General features: G+C 48.6%; 18 non-coding genes across 18 annotated transcripts; all 18 read right to left on the bottom strand.

Annotated features, from left to right (window-relative positions):
* Positions 1 to 346: 346 nt before the first annotated feature.
* LOC127141736 (5S ribosomal RNA) lies at positions 347 to 464 on the bottom strand. Its single transcript, XR_007812243.1, has one exon. It is a non-coding gene; the product is annotated as a 5S ribosomal RNA (ribosomal RNA).
* Positions 465 to 959: 495 nt separating this feature from the next.
* LOC127141734 (5S ribosomal RNA) lies at positions 960 to 1,079 on the bottom strand. Its single transcript, XR_007812241.1, has one exon. It is a non-coding gene; the product is annotated as a 5S ribosomal RNA (ribosomal RNA).
* Positions 1,080 to 1,574: 495 nt separating this feature from the next.
* On the bottom strand, positions 1,575 to 1,692 carry LOC127141739 (5S ribosomal RNA). The gene has a single exon (XR_007812246.1). It is a non-coding gene; the product is annotated as a 5S ribosomal RNA (ribosomal RNA).
* A 493-nt stretch (positions 1,693 to 2,185) lies between these two features.
* Positions 2,186 to 2,304, bottom strand: LOC127141726 (5S ribosomal RNA). Its single transcript, XR_007812233.1, has one exon. It is a non-coding gene; the product is annotated as a 5S ribosomal RNA (ribosomal RNA).
* Positions 2,305 to 2,798: 494 nt separating this feature from the next.
* On the bottom strand, positions 2,799 to 2,917 carry LOC127141733 (5S ribosomal RNA). The gene has a single exon (XR_007812240.1). It is a non-coding gene; the product is annotated as a 5S ribosomal RNA (ribosomal RNA).
* A 496-nt stretch (positions 2,918 to 3,413) lies between these two features.
* Positions 3,414 to 3,532, bottom strand: LOC127141737 (5S ribosomal RNA). The gene has a single exon (XR_007812244.1). It is a non-coding gene; the product is annotated as a 5S ribosomal RNA (ribosomal RNA).
* Positions 3,533 to 4,027: 495 nt separating this feature from the next.
* On the bottom strand, positions 4,028 to 4,146 carry LOC127141741 (5S ribosomal RNA). The gene has a single exon (XR_007812248.1). It is a non-coding gene; the product is annotated as a 5S ribosomal RNA (ribosomal RNA).
* Positions 4,147 to 4,641: 495 nt separating this feature from the next.
* LOC127141742 (5S ribosomal RNA) lies at positions 4,642 to 4,760 on the bottom strand. The gene has a single exon (XR_007812249.1). It is a non-coding gene; the product is annotated as a 5S ribosomal RNA (ribosomal RNA).
* Positions 4,761 to 5,253: 493 nt separating this feature from the next.
* Positions 5,254 to 5,372, bottom strand: LOC127141743 (5S ribosomal RNA). The gene has a single exon (XR_007812250.1). It is a non-coding gene; the product is annotated as a 5S ribosomal RNA (ribosomal RNA).
* Positions 5,373 to 5,868: 496 nt separating this feature from the next.
* Positions 5,869 to 5,987, bottom strand: LOC127141727 (5S ribosomal RNA). Its single transcript, XR_007812234.1, has one exon. It is a non-coding gene; the product is annotated as a 5S ribosomal RNA (ribosomal RNA).
* A 493-nt stretch (positions 5,988 to 6,480) lies between these two features.
* Positions 6,481 to 6,599, bottom strand: LOC127141728 (5S ribosomal RNA). The gene has a single exon (XR_007812235.1). It is a non-coding gene; the product is annotated as a 5S ribosomal RNA (ribosomal RNA).
* Positions 6,600 to 7,093: 494 nt separating this feature from the next.
* Positions 7,094 to 7,212, bottom strand: LOC127141729 (5S ribosomal RNA). Its single transcript, XR_007812236.1, has one exon. It is a non-coding gene; the product is annotated as a 5S ribosomal RNA (ribosomal RNA).
* A 489-nt stretch (positions 7,213 to 7,701) lies between these two features.
* On the bottom strand, positions 7,702 to 7,820 carry LOC127141730 (5S ribosomal RNA). The gene has a single exon (XR_007812237.1). It is a non-coding gene; the product is annotated as a 5S ribosomal RNA (ribosomal RNA).
* Positions 7,821 to 8,312: 492 nt separating this feature from the next.
* Positions 8,313 to 8,430, bottom strand: LOC127141738 (5S ribosomal RNA). Its single transcript, XR_007812245.1, has one exon. It is a non-coding gene; the product is annotated as a 5S ribosomal RNA (ribosomal RNA).
* A 492-nt stretch (positions 8,431 to 8,922) lies between these two features.
* Positions 8,923 to 9,042, bottom strand: LOC127141735 (5S ribosomal RNA). The gene has a single exon (XR_007812242.1). It is a non-coding gene; the product is annotated as a 5S ribosomal RNA (ribosomal RNA).
* A 495-nt stretch (positions 9,043 to 9,537) lies between these two features.
* LOC127141731 (5S ribosomal RNA) lies at positions 9,538 to 9,656 on the bottom strand. Its single transcript, XR_007812238.1, has one exon. It is a non-coding gene; the product is annotated as a 5S ribosomal RNA (ribosomal RNA).
* A 494-nt stretch (positions 9,657 to 10,150) lies between these two features.
* Positions 10,151 to 10,269, bottom strand: LOC127141732 (5S ribosomal RNA). The gene has a single exon (XR_007812239.1). It is a non-coding gene; the product is annotated as a 5S ribosomal RNA (ribosomal RNA).
* Positions 10,270 to 10,763: 494 nt separating this feature from the next.
* Positions 10,764 to 10,880, bottom strand: LOC127141740 (5S ribosomal RNA). The gene has a single exon (XR_007812247.1). It is a non-coding gene; the product is annotated as a 5S ribosomal RNA (ribosomal RNA).
* Between the last annotated feature and the right edge of the window lie 318 nt (positions 10,881 to 11,198).

Consider the following 11,198-nt stretch of genomic DNA (forward strand, 5'->3'; position numbering starts at 1 on the left):
CCGTATGGCCTGATCAAACATTTGGCTCTGTTCCAAGTCCATTTTCGTCCGAAATTGCTCAAAACGTACATCGGTGAGCCACACGTCCTTGTGGACGACGTATTGGGTCATTGTGCCCAAAACCCAGACTGCGCTCATTCATTCGGCAGCAGTGCAGACTTTACAGAGGTGACTTTCCCAGCGCCTAATACCCGATTGCCGAAAGCGACGTGACATAAAACAGAAGTGCAAAACAGAGCGTGAAATACAGGCTGCAAAATAAAAGTAGTTTTGGCGTGCCCTGTCTCAACTACAGAGGAAGCGGCATTCTGCTGCTGTAAGATAGGCAGGAAAAGATGGGACAAAAAGCTTACGGCACCTGGTATTCCCAGGCGGTCTCCCATCCAAGTACTAACCAGGCCCGACCCTGCTTAGCTTCCGAGATCAGACGAGATCGGCGCGCTCAGGGTGGTGTGGCCGTAAGCCACAGCGGCTGCTGAAGACAGACCCTTTATACGTGCCAAAATAACACTGGCAGATCTGTTATTTCACATAGCAATCAACAATAATGGGGATTTTCTCTAACAGTCAACAGCAAAACTAAGAAATAACTACTCCACCCAACAAGAATTTTCCGTATGGCCTGATCAAACATTTGGCTCTGTTCCAAGTCCATTTTCGTCCGAAATTGCTCAAAACGTACATCGGTGAGCCACACGTCCTTGTGGACGACGTATTGGGTCATTGTGCCCAAAACCCAGACTGCGCTCATTCATTCGGCAGCAGTGCAGACTTTACAGAGGTGACTTTCCAGCGCCTAATACCCGATTGCCGAAAGCGACGTGACATAAAACAGAAGTGCAAAACAGAGCGTGAAATACAGGCTGCAAAATAAAAGTAGTTTTGGCGTGCCCTGTCTCAACTACAGAGGAAGCGGCATTCTGCTGCTGTAAGATAGGCAGGAAAAGATGGGGACAAAAAGCTTACGGCACCTGGTATTCCCAGGCGGTCTCCCATCCAAGTACTAACCAGGCCCGACCCTGCTTAGCTTCCGAGATCAGACGAGATCGGGGCGCGCTCAGGGTGGTGTGGCCGTAAGCCACAGCGGCTGCTGAAGACAGACCCTTTATACGTGCCAAAATAACACTGGCAGATCTGTTATTTCACATAGCAATCAACAATAATGGGGATTTTCTCTAACAGTCAACAGCAAAACTAAGAAATAACTACTCCACCCAACAAGAATTTTCCGTATGGCCTGATCAAACATTTGGCTCTGTTCCAAGTCCATTTTCGTCCGAAATTGCTCAAAACGTACATCGGTGAGCCACACGTCCTTGTGGACGACGTATTGGGTCATTGTGCCCAAAACCCAGACTGCGCTCATTCATTCGGCAGCAGTGCAGACTTTACAGAGGTGACTTTCCAGCGCCTAATACCCGATTGCCGAAAGCGACGTGACATAAAACAGAAGTGCAAAACAGAGCGTGAAATACAGGCTGCAAAATAAAAGTAGTTTGGGCGTGCCCTGTCTCAACTACAGAGGAAGCGGCATTCTGCTGCTGTAAGATAGGCAGGAAAAGATGGGGACAAAAAGCTTACGGCACCTGGTATTCCCAGGCGGTCTCCCATCCAAGTACTAACCAGGCCCGACCCTGCTTAGCTTCCGAGATCAGACGAGATCGGGCGCGCTCAGGGTGTGTGGCCGTAAGCCACAGCGGCTGCTGAAGACAGACCCTTTATACGTGCCAAAATAACACTGGCAGATCTGTTATTTCACATAGCAATCAACAATAATGGGGATTTTCTCTAACAGTCAACAGCAAAACTAAGAAATAACTACTCCACCCAACAAGAATTTTCCGTATGGCCTGATCAAACATTTGGCTCTGTTCCAAGTCCATTTTCGTCCGAAATTGCTCAAAACGTACATCGGTGAGCCACACGTCCTTGTGGACGACGTATTGGGTCATTGTGCCCAAAACCCAGACTGCGCTCATTCATTCGGCAGCAGTGCAGACTTTACAGAGGTGACTTTCCAGCGCCTAATACCCGATTGCCGAAAGCGACGTGACATAAAACAGAAGTGCAAAACAGAGCGTGAAATACAGGCTGCAAAATAAAAGTAGTTTGGCGTGCCCTGTCTCAACTACAGAGGAAGCGGCATTCTGCTGCTGTAAGATAGGCAGGAAAAGATGGGACAAAAAGCTTACGGCACCTGGTATTCCCAGGCGGTCTCCCATCCAAGTACTAACCAGGCCCGACCCTGCTTAGCTTCCGAGATCAGACGAGATCGGGCGCGCTCAGGGTGGTGTGGCCGTAAGCCACAGCGGCTGCTGAAGACAGACCCTTTATACGTGCCAAAATAACACTGGCAGATCTGTTATTTCACATAGCAATCAACAATAATGGGGATTTTCTCTAACAGTCAACAGCAAAACTAAGAAATAACTACTCCACCCAACAAGAATTTTCCGTATGGCCTGATCAAACATTTGGCTCTGTTCCAAGTCCATTTTCGTCCGAAATTGCTCAAAACGTACATCGGTGAGCCACACGTCCTTGTGGACGACGTATTGGGTCATTGTGCCCAAAACCCAGACTGCGCTCATTCATTCGGCAGCAGTGCAGACTTTACAGAGGTGACTTTCCAGCGCCTAATACCCGATTGCCGAAAGCGACGTGACATAAAACAGAAGTGCAAAACAGAGCGTGAAATACAGGCTGCAAAATAAAAGTAGTTTGGCGTGCCCTGTCTCAACTACAGAGGAAGCGGCATTCTGCTGCTGTAAGATAGGCAGGAAAAGATGGGGACAAAAAGCTTACGGCACCTGGTATTCCCAGGCGGTCTCCCATCCAAGTACTAACCAGGCCCGACCCTGCTTAGCTTCCGAGATCAGACGAGATCGGGCGCGCTCAGGGTGGTGTGCCCGTAAGCCACAGCGGCTGCTGAAGACAGACCCTTTATACGTGCCAAAATAACACTGGCAGATCTCTGTTATTTCACATAGCAATCAACAATAATGGGGATTTTCTCTAACAGTCAACAGCAAAACTAAGAAATAACTACTCCACCCAACAAGAATTTTCCGTATGGCCTGATCAAACATTTGGCTCTGTTCCAAGTCCATTTTCGTCCGAAATTGCTCAAAACGTACATCGGTGAGCCACACGTCCTTGTGGACGACGTATTGGGTCATTGTGCCCAAAACCCAGACTGCGCTCATTCATTCGGCAGCAGTGCAGACTTTACAGAGGTGACTTTCCAGCGCCTAATACCCGATTGCCGAAAGCGACGTGACATAAAACAGAAGTGCAAAACAGAGCGTGAAATACAGGCTGCAAAATAAAAGTAGTTTGGCGTGCCCTGTCTCAACTACAGAGGAAGCGGCATTCTGCTGCTGTAAGATAGGCAGGAAAAGATGGGGACAAAAAGCTTACGGCACCTGGTATTCCCAGGCGGTCTCCCATCCAAGTACTAACCAGGCCCGACCCTGCTTAGCTTCCGAGATCAGACGAGATCGGGCGCGCTCAGGGTGGTGTGGCCGTAAGCCACAGCGGCTGCTGAAGACAGACCCTTTATACGTGCCAAAATAACACTGGCAGATCTGTTATTTCACATAGCAATCAACAATAATGGGGATTTTCTCTAACAGTCAACAGCAAAACTAAGAAATAACTACTCCACCCAACAAGAATTTTCCGTATGGCCTGATCAAACATTTGGCTCTGTTCCAAGTCCATTTTCGTCCGAAATTGCTCAAAACGTACATCGGTGAGCCACACGTCCTTGTGGACGACGTATTGGGTCATTGTGCCCAAAACCCAGACTGCGCTCATTCATTCGGCAGCAGTGCAGACTTTACAGAGGTGACTTTCCAGCGCCTAATACCCGATTGCCGAAAGCGACGTGACATAAAACAGAAGTGCAAAACAGAGCGTGAAATACAGGCTGCAAAATAAAAGTAGTTTTGGCGTGCCCTGTCTCAACTACAGAGGAAGCGGCATTCTGCTGCTGTAAGATAGGCAGGAAAAGATGGGGACAAAAAGCTTACGGCACCTGGTATTCCCAGGCGGTCTCCCATCCAAGTACTAACCAGGCCCGACCCTGCTTAGCTTCCGAGATCAGACGAGATCGGGCGCGCTCAGGGTGGTGTGGCCGTAAGCCACAGCGGCTGCTGAAGACAGACCCTTTATACGTGCCAAAATAACACTGGCAGATCTGTTATTTCACATAGCAATCAACAATAATGGGGATTTTCTCTAACAGTCAACAGCAAAACTAAGAAATAACTACTCCACCCAACAAGAATTTTCCGTATGGCCTGATCAAACATTTGGCTCTGTTCCAAGTCCATTTTCGTCCGAAATTGCTCAAAACGTACATCGGTGAGCCACACGTCCTTGTGGACGACGTATTGGGTCATTGTGCCCAAAACCCAGACTGCGCTCATTCATTCGGCAGCAGTGCAGACTTTACAGAGGTGACTTTCCAGCGCCTAATACCCGATTGCCGAAAGCGACGTGACATAAAACAGAAGTGCAAAACAGAGCGTGAAATACAGGCTGCAAAATAAAAGTAGTTTGGGCGTGCCCTGTCTCAACTACAGAGGAAGCGGCATTCTGCTGCTGTAAGATAGGCAGGAAAAGATGGGGACAAAAAGCTTACGGCACCTGGTATTCCCAGGCGGTCTCCCATCCAAGTACTAACCAGGCCCGACCCTGCTTAGCTTCCGAGATCAGACGAGATCGGGCGCGCTCAGGGTGGTGTGGCCGTAAGCCACAGCGGCTGCTGAAGACAGACCCTTTATACGTGCCAAAATAACACTGGCAGATCTGTTATTTCACATAGCAATCAACAATAATGGGGATTTTCTCTAACAGTCAACAGCAAAACTAAGAAATAACTACTCCACCCAACAAGAATTTTCCGTATGGCCTGATCAAACATTTGGCTCTGTTCCAAGTCCATTTTCGTCCGAAATTGCTCAAAACGTACATCGGTGAGCCACACGTCCTTGTGGACGACGTATTGGGTCATTGTGCCCAAAACCCAGACTGCGCTCATTCATTCGGCAGCAGTGCAGACTTTACAGAGGTGACTTTCCAGCGCCTAATACCCGATTGCCGAAAGCGACGTGACATAAAACAGAAGTGCAAAACAGAGCGTGAAATACAGGCTGCAAAATAAAAGTAGTTTTGGCGTGCCCTGTCTCAACTACAGAGGAAGCGGCATTCTGCTGCTGTAAGATAGGCAGGAAAATGGGGACAAAAAGCTTACGGCACCTGGTATTCCCAGGCGGTCTCCCATCCAAGTACTAACCAGGCCCGACCCTGCTTAGCTTCCGAGATCAGACGAGATCGGGCGCGCTCAGGGTGGTGTGGCCGTAAGCCACAGCGGCTGCTGAAGACAGACCCTTTATACGTGCCAAAATAACACTGGCAGATCTGTTATTTCACATAGCAATCAACAATAATGGGGATTTTCTCTAACAGTCAACAGCAAAACTAAGAAATAACTACTCCACCCCAACAAGAATTTTCCGTATGGCCTGATCAAACATTTGGCTCTGTTCCAAGTCCATTTTCGTCCGAAATTGCTCAAAACGTACATCGGTGAGCCACACGTCCTTGTGGACGACGTATTGGGTCATTGTGCCCAAAACCCAGACTGCGCTCATTCATTCGGCAGCAGTGCAGACTTTACAGAGGTGACTTTCCAGCGCCTAATACCCGATTGCCGAAAGCGACGTGACATAAAACAGAAGTGCAAAACAGAGCGTGAAATACAGGCTGCAAAATAAAAGTAGTTTGGGCGTGCCCTGTCTCAACTACAGAGGAAGCGGCATTCTGCTGCTGTAAGATAGGCAGGAAAAGATGGGGACAAAAAGCTTACGGCACCTGGTATTCCCAGGCGGTCTCCCATCCAAGTACTAACCAGGCCCGACCCTGCTTAGCTTCCGAGATCAGACGAGATCGGGCGCGCTCAGGGTGGTGTGGCCGTAAGCCACAGCGGCTGCTGAAGACAGACCCTTTATACGTGCCAAAATAACACTGGCAGATCTGTTATTTCACATAGCAATCAACAATAATGGGGATTTTCTCTAACAGTCAACAGCAAAACTAAGAAATAACTACTCCACCCAACAAGAATTTTCCGTATGGCCTGATCAAACATTTGGCTCTGTTCCAAGTCCATTTTCGTCCGAAATTGCTCAAAACGTACATCGGTGAGCCACACGTCCTTGTGGACGACGTATTGGGTCATTGTGCCCAAAACCCAGACTGCGCTCATTCATTCGGCAGCAGTGCAGACTTTACAGAGGTGACTTTCCAGCGCCTAATACCCGATTGCCGAAAGCGACGTGACATAAAACAGAAGTGCAAAAAGAGCGTGAAATACAGGCTGCAAAATAAAAGTAGTTTTGGCGTGCCCTGTCTCAACTACAGAGGAAGCGGCATTCTGCTGCTGTAAGATAGGCAGGAAAAGATGGGGACAAAAGCTTACGGCACCTGGTATTCCCAGGCGGTCTCCCATCCAAGTACTAACCAGGCCCGACCCTGCTTAGCTTCCGAGATCAGACGAGATCGGGCGCGCTCAGGGTGGTGTGGCCGTAAGCCACAGCGGCTGCTGAAGACAGACCCTTTATACGTGCCAAAATAACACTGGCAGATCTGTTATTTCACATAGCAATCAACAATAATGGGGATTTTCTCTAACAGTCAACAGCAAAACTAAGAAATAACTACTCCACCCAACAAGATTTTCCGTATGGCCTGATCAAACATTTGGCTCTGTTCCAAGTCCATTTTCGTCCGAAATTGCTCAAAACGTACATCGGTGAGCCACACGTCCTTGTGGACGACGTATTGGGTCATTGTGCCCAAAACCCAGACTGCGCTCATTCATTCGGCAGCAGTGCAGACTTTACAGAGGTGACTTTCCAGCGCCTAATACCCGATTGCCGAAAGCGACGTGACATAAAACAGAAGTGCAAAACAGAGCGTGAAATACAGGCTGCAAAATAAAAGTAGTTTTGGCGTGCCCTGTCTCAACTACAGAGGAAGCGGCATTCTGCTGCTGTAAGATAGGCAGGAAAAGATGGGGACAAAAAGCTTACGGCACCTGGTATTCCCAGGCGGTCTCCCATCCAAGTACTAACCAGGCCCGACCCTGCTTAGCTTCCGAGATCAGACGAGATCGGGCGCGCTCAGGGTGGTGTGGCCGTAAGCCACAGCGGCTGCTGAAGACAGACCTTTATACGTGCCAAAATAACACTGGCAGATCTGTTATTTCACATAGCAATCAACAATAATGGGGATTTTCTCTAACAGTCAACAGCAAAACTAAGAAATAACTACTCCACCCAACAAGAATTTTCCGTATGGCCTGATCAAACATTTGGCTCTGTTCCAAGTCCATTTTCCGAAATTGCTCAAAACGTACATCGGTGAGCCACACGTCCTTGTGGACGACGTTGGGTCATTGTGCCCAAAACCCAGACTGCGCTCATTCATTCGGCAGCAGTGCAGACTTTACAGAGGTGACTTTCCAGCGCCTAATACCCGATTGCCGAAAGCGACGTGACATAAAACAGAAGTGCAAAACAGAGCGTGAAATACAGGCTGCAAAATAAAAGTAGTTTGGGCGTGCCCTGTCTCAACTACAGAGGAAGCGGCATTCTGCTGCTGTAAGATAGGCAGGAAAAGATGGGGACAAAAAGCTTACGGCACCTGGTATTCCCAGGCGGTCTCCCATCCAAGTACTAACCAGGCCCGACCCTGCTTAGCTTCCGAGATCAGACGAGATCGGGCGCGCTCAGGGTGGTGTGGCCGTAAGCCACAGCGGCTGCTGAAGACAGACCCTTTATACGTGCCAAAATAACACTGGCAGATCTGTTATTTCACATAGCAATCAACAATAATGGGGATTTTCTCTAACAGTCAACAGCAAAACTAAGAAATAACTACTCCACCCAACAAGAATTTTCCGTATGGCCTGATCAAACATTTGGCTCTGTTCCAAGTCCATTTTCGTCCGAAATTGCTCAAAACGTACATCGGTGAGCCACACGTCCTTGTGGACGACGTATTGGGTCATTGTGCCCAAAACCCAGACTGCGCTCATTCATTCGGCAGCAGTGCAGACTTTACAGAGGTGACTTTCCAGCGCCTAACCGATTGCCGAAAGCGACGTGACATAAAACAGAAGTGCAAAACAGAGCGTGAAATACAGGCTGCAAAATAAAAGTAGTTTGGGCGTGCCCTGTCTCAACTACAGAGGAAGCGGCATTCTGCTGCTGTAAGATAGGCAGGAAAAGATGGGGACAAAAAGCTTACGGCACCTGGTATTCCCAGGCGGTCTCCCATCCAAGTACTAACCAGGCCCGACCCTGCTTAGCTTCCGAGATCAGACGAGATCGGCGCGCTCAGGGTGGTGTGGCCGTAAGCCACAGCGCTGCTGAAGACAGACCCTTTATACGTGCCAAAATAACACTGGCAGATCTGTTATTTCACATAGCAATCAACAATAATGGGGATTTCTCTAACAGTCAACAGCAAAACTAAGAAATAACTACTCCACCCAACAAGAATTTTCCGTATGGCCTGATCAAACATTTGGCTCTGTTCCAAGTCCATTTTCGTCCGAAATTGCTCAAAACGTACATCGGTGAGCCACACGTCCTTGTGGACGACGTATTGGGTCATTGTGCCCAAAACCCAGACTGCGCTCATTCATTCGGCAGCAGTGCAGACTTTACAGAGGTGACTTTCCAGCGCCTAATACCCGATTGCCGAAAGCGACGTGACATAAAACAGAAGTGCAAAACAGAGCGTGAAATACAGGCTGCAAAATAAAAGTAGTTTGGGCGTGCCCTGTCTCAACTACAGAGGAAGCGGCATTCTGCTGCTGTAAGATAGGCAGGAAAAGATGGGACAAAAAGCTTACGGCACCTGGTATTCCCAGGCGGTCTCCCCATCCAAGTACTAACCAGGCCCGACCCTGCTTAGCTTCCGAGATCAGACGAGATCGGGCGCGCTCAGGGTGGTGTGGCCGTAAGCCACAGCGGCTGCTGAAGACAGACCCTTTATACGTGCCAAAATAACACTGGCAGATCTGTTATTTCACATAGCAATCAACAATAATGGGGATTTTCTCTAACAGTCAACAGCAAAAACTAAGAAATAACTACTCCACCCAACAAGAATTTTCCGTATGGCCTGATCAAACATTTGGCTCTGTTCCAAGTCCATTTTCGTCCGAAATTGCTCAAAACGTACATCGTGAGCCACACGTCCTTGTGGACGACGTATTGGGTCATTGTGCCCAAAACCCAGACTGCGCTCATTCATTCGGCAGCAGTGCAGACTTTACAGAGGTGACTTTCCAGCGCCTAATACCCGATTGCCGAAAGCGACGTGACATAAAACAGAAGTGCAAAACAGAGCGTGAAATACAGGCTGCAAAATAAAAGTAGTTTGGGCGTGCCCTGTCTCAACTACAGAGGAAGCGGCATTCTGCTGCTGTAAGATAGGCAGGAAAAGATGGGGACAAAAAGCTTACGGCACCTGGTATTCCCAGGCGGTCTCCCATCCAAGTACTAACCAGGCCCGACCCTGCTTAGCTTCCGAGATCAGACGAGATCGGGCGCGCTCAGGGTGGTGTGGCCGTAAGCCACAGCGGCTGCTGAAGACAGACCCTTTATACGTGCCAAAATAACACTGGCAGATCTGTTATTTCACATAGCAATCAACAATAATGGGGATTTTCTCTAACAGTCAACAGCAAAACTAAGAAATAACTACTCCACCCAACAAGAATTTTCCGTATGGCCTGATCAAACATTTGGCTCTGTTCCAAGTCCATTTTCGTCCGAAATTGCTCAAAACGTACATCGGTGAGCCACACGTCCTTGTGGACGACGTATTGGGTCATTGTGCCCAAAACCCAGACTGCGCTCATTCATTCGGCAGCAGTGCAGACTTTACAGAGGTGACTTTCCAGCGCCTAATACCCGATTGCCGAAAGCGACGTGACATAAAACAGAAGTGCAAAACAGAGCGTGAAATACAGGCTGCAAAATAAAAGTAGTTTGGCGTGCCCTGTCTCAACTACAGAGGAAGCGGCATTCTGCTGCTGTAAGATAGGCAGGAAAAGATGGGGACAAAAAGCTTACGGCACCTGGTATTCCCAGGCGGTCTCCCATCCAAGTACTAACCAGGCCCGACCCTGCTTAGCTTCCGAGATCAGACGAGATCGGGCGCGCTCAGGGTGGTGTGGCCGTAAGCCACAGCGGCTGCTGAAGACAGACCCTTTATACGTGCCAAAATAACACTGGCAGATCTGTTATTTCACATAGCAATCAACAATAATGGGGATTTTCTCTAACAGTCAACAGCAAAAAAGAAATAACTACTCCACCCAACAAGAATTTTCCGTATGGCCTGATCAAACATTTGGCTCTGTTCCAAGTCCATTTTCGTCCGAAATTGCTCAAAACGTACATCGGTGAGCCACACGTCCTTGTGGACGACGTATTGGGTCATTGTGCCCAAAACCCAGACTGCGCTCATTCATTCGGCAGCAGTGCAGACTTTACAGAGGTGACTTTCCAGCGCCTAATACCCGATTGCCGAAAGCGACGTGACATAAAACAGAAGTGCAAAACAGAGCGTGAAATACAGGCTGCAAAATAAAAGTAGTTTGGGGCGTGCCCTGTCTCAACTACAGAGGAAGCGGCATTCTGCTGCTGTAAGATAGGCAGGAAAAGATGGGGACAAAAAGCTTACGGCACCTGGTATTCCCAGGCGGTCTCCCATCCAAGTACTAACCAGGCCCGACCCTGCTTAGCTTCCGAGATCAGACGAGATCGGGCGCGCTCAGGGGTGTGGCCGTAAGCCACAGCGGCTGCTGAAGACAGACCCTTTATACGTGCCAAAATAACACTGGCAGATCTGTTATTTCACATAGCAATCAACAATAATGGGGATTTTCTCTAACAGTCAACAGCAAAACTAAGAAATAACTACTCCACCCAACAAGAATTTTCCGTATGGCCTGATCAAACATTTGGCTCTGTTCCAAGTCCATTTTCGTCCGAAATTGCTCAAAACGTACATCGGTGAGCCACACGTCCTTGTGGACGACGTATTGGTCATTGTGCCCAAAACCCAGACTGCGCTCATTCATTCGGCAGCAGTGCAGACTTTACAGAGGT

The sequence above is a fragment of the Lates calcarifer genome, unplaced genomic scaffold (genome assembly GCF_001640805.2).
Source record: "Lates calcarifer isolate ASB-BC8 unplaced genomic scaffold, TLL_Latcal_v3 _unitig_5687_quiver_3422, whole genome shotgun sequence".
NCBI classification, from domain to species: Eukaryota; Metazoa; Chordata; class Actinopteri; family Centropomidae; genus Lates; species Lates calcarifer.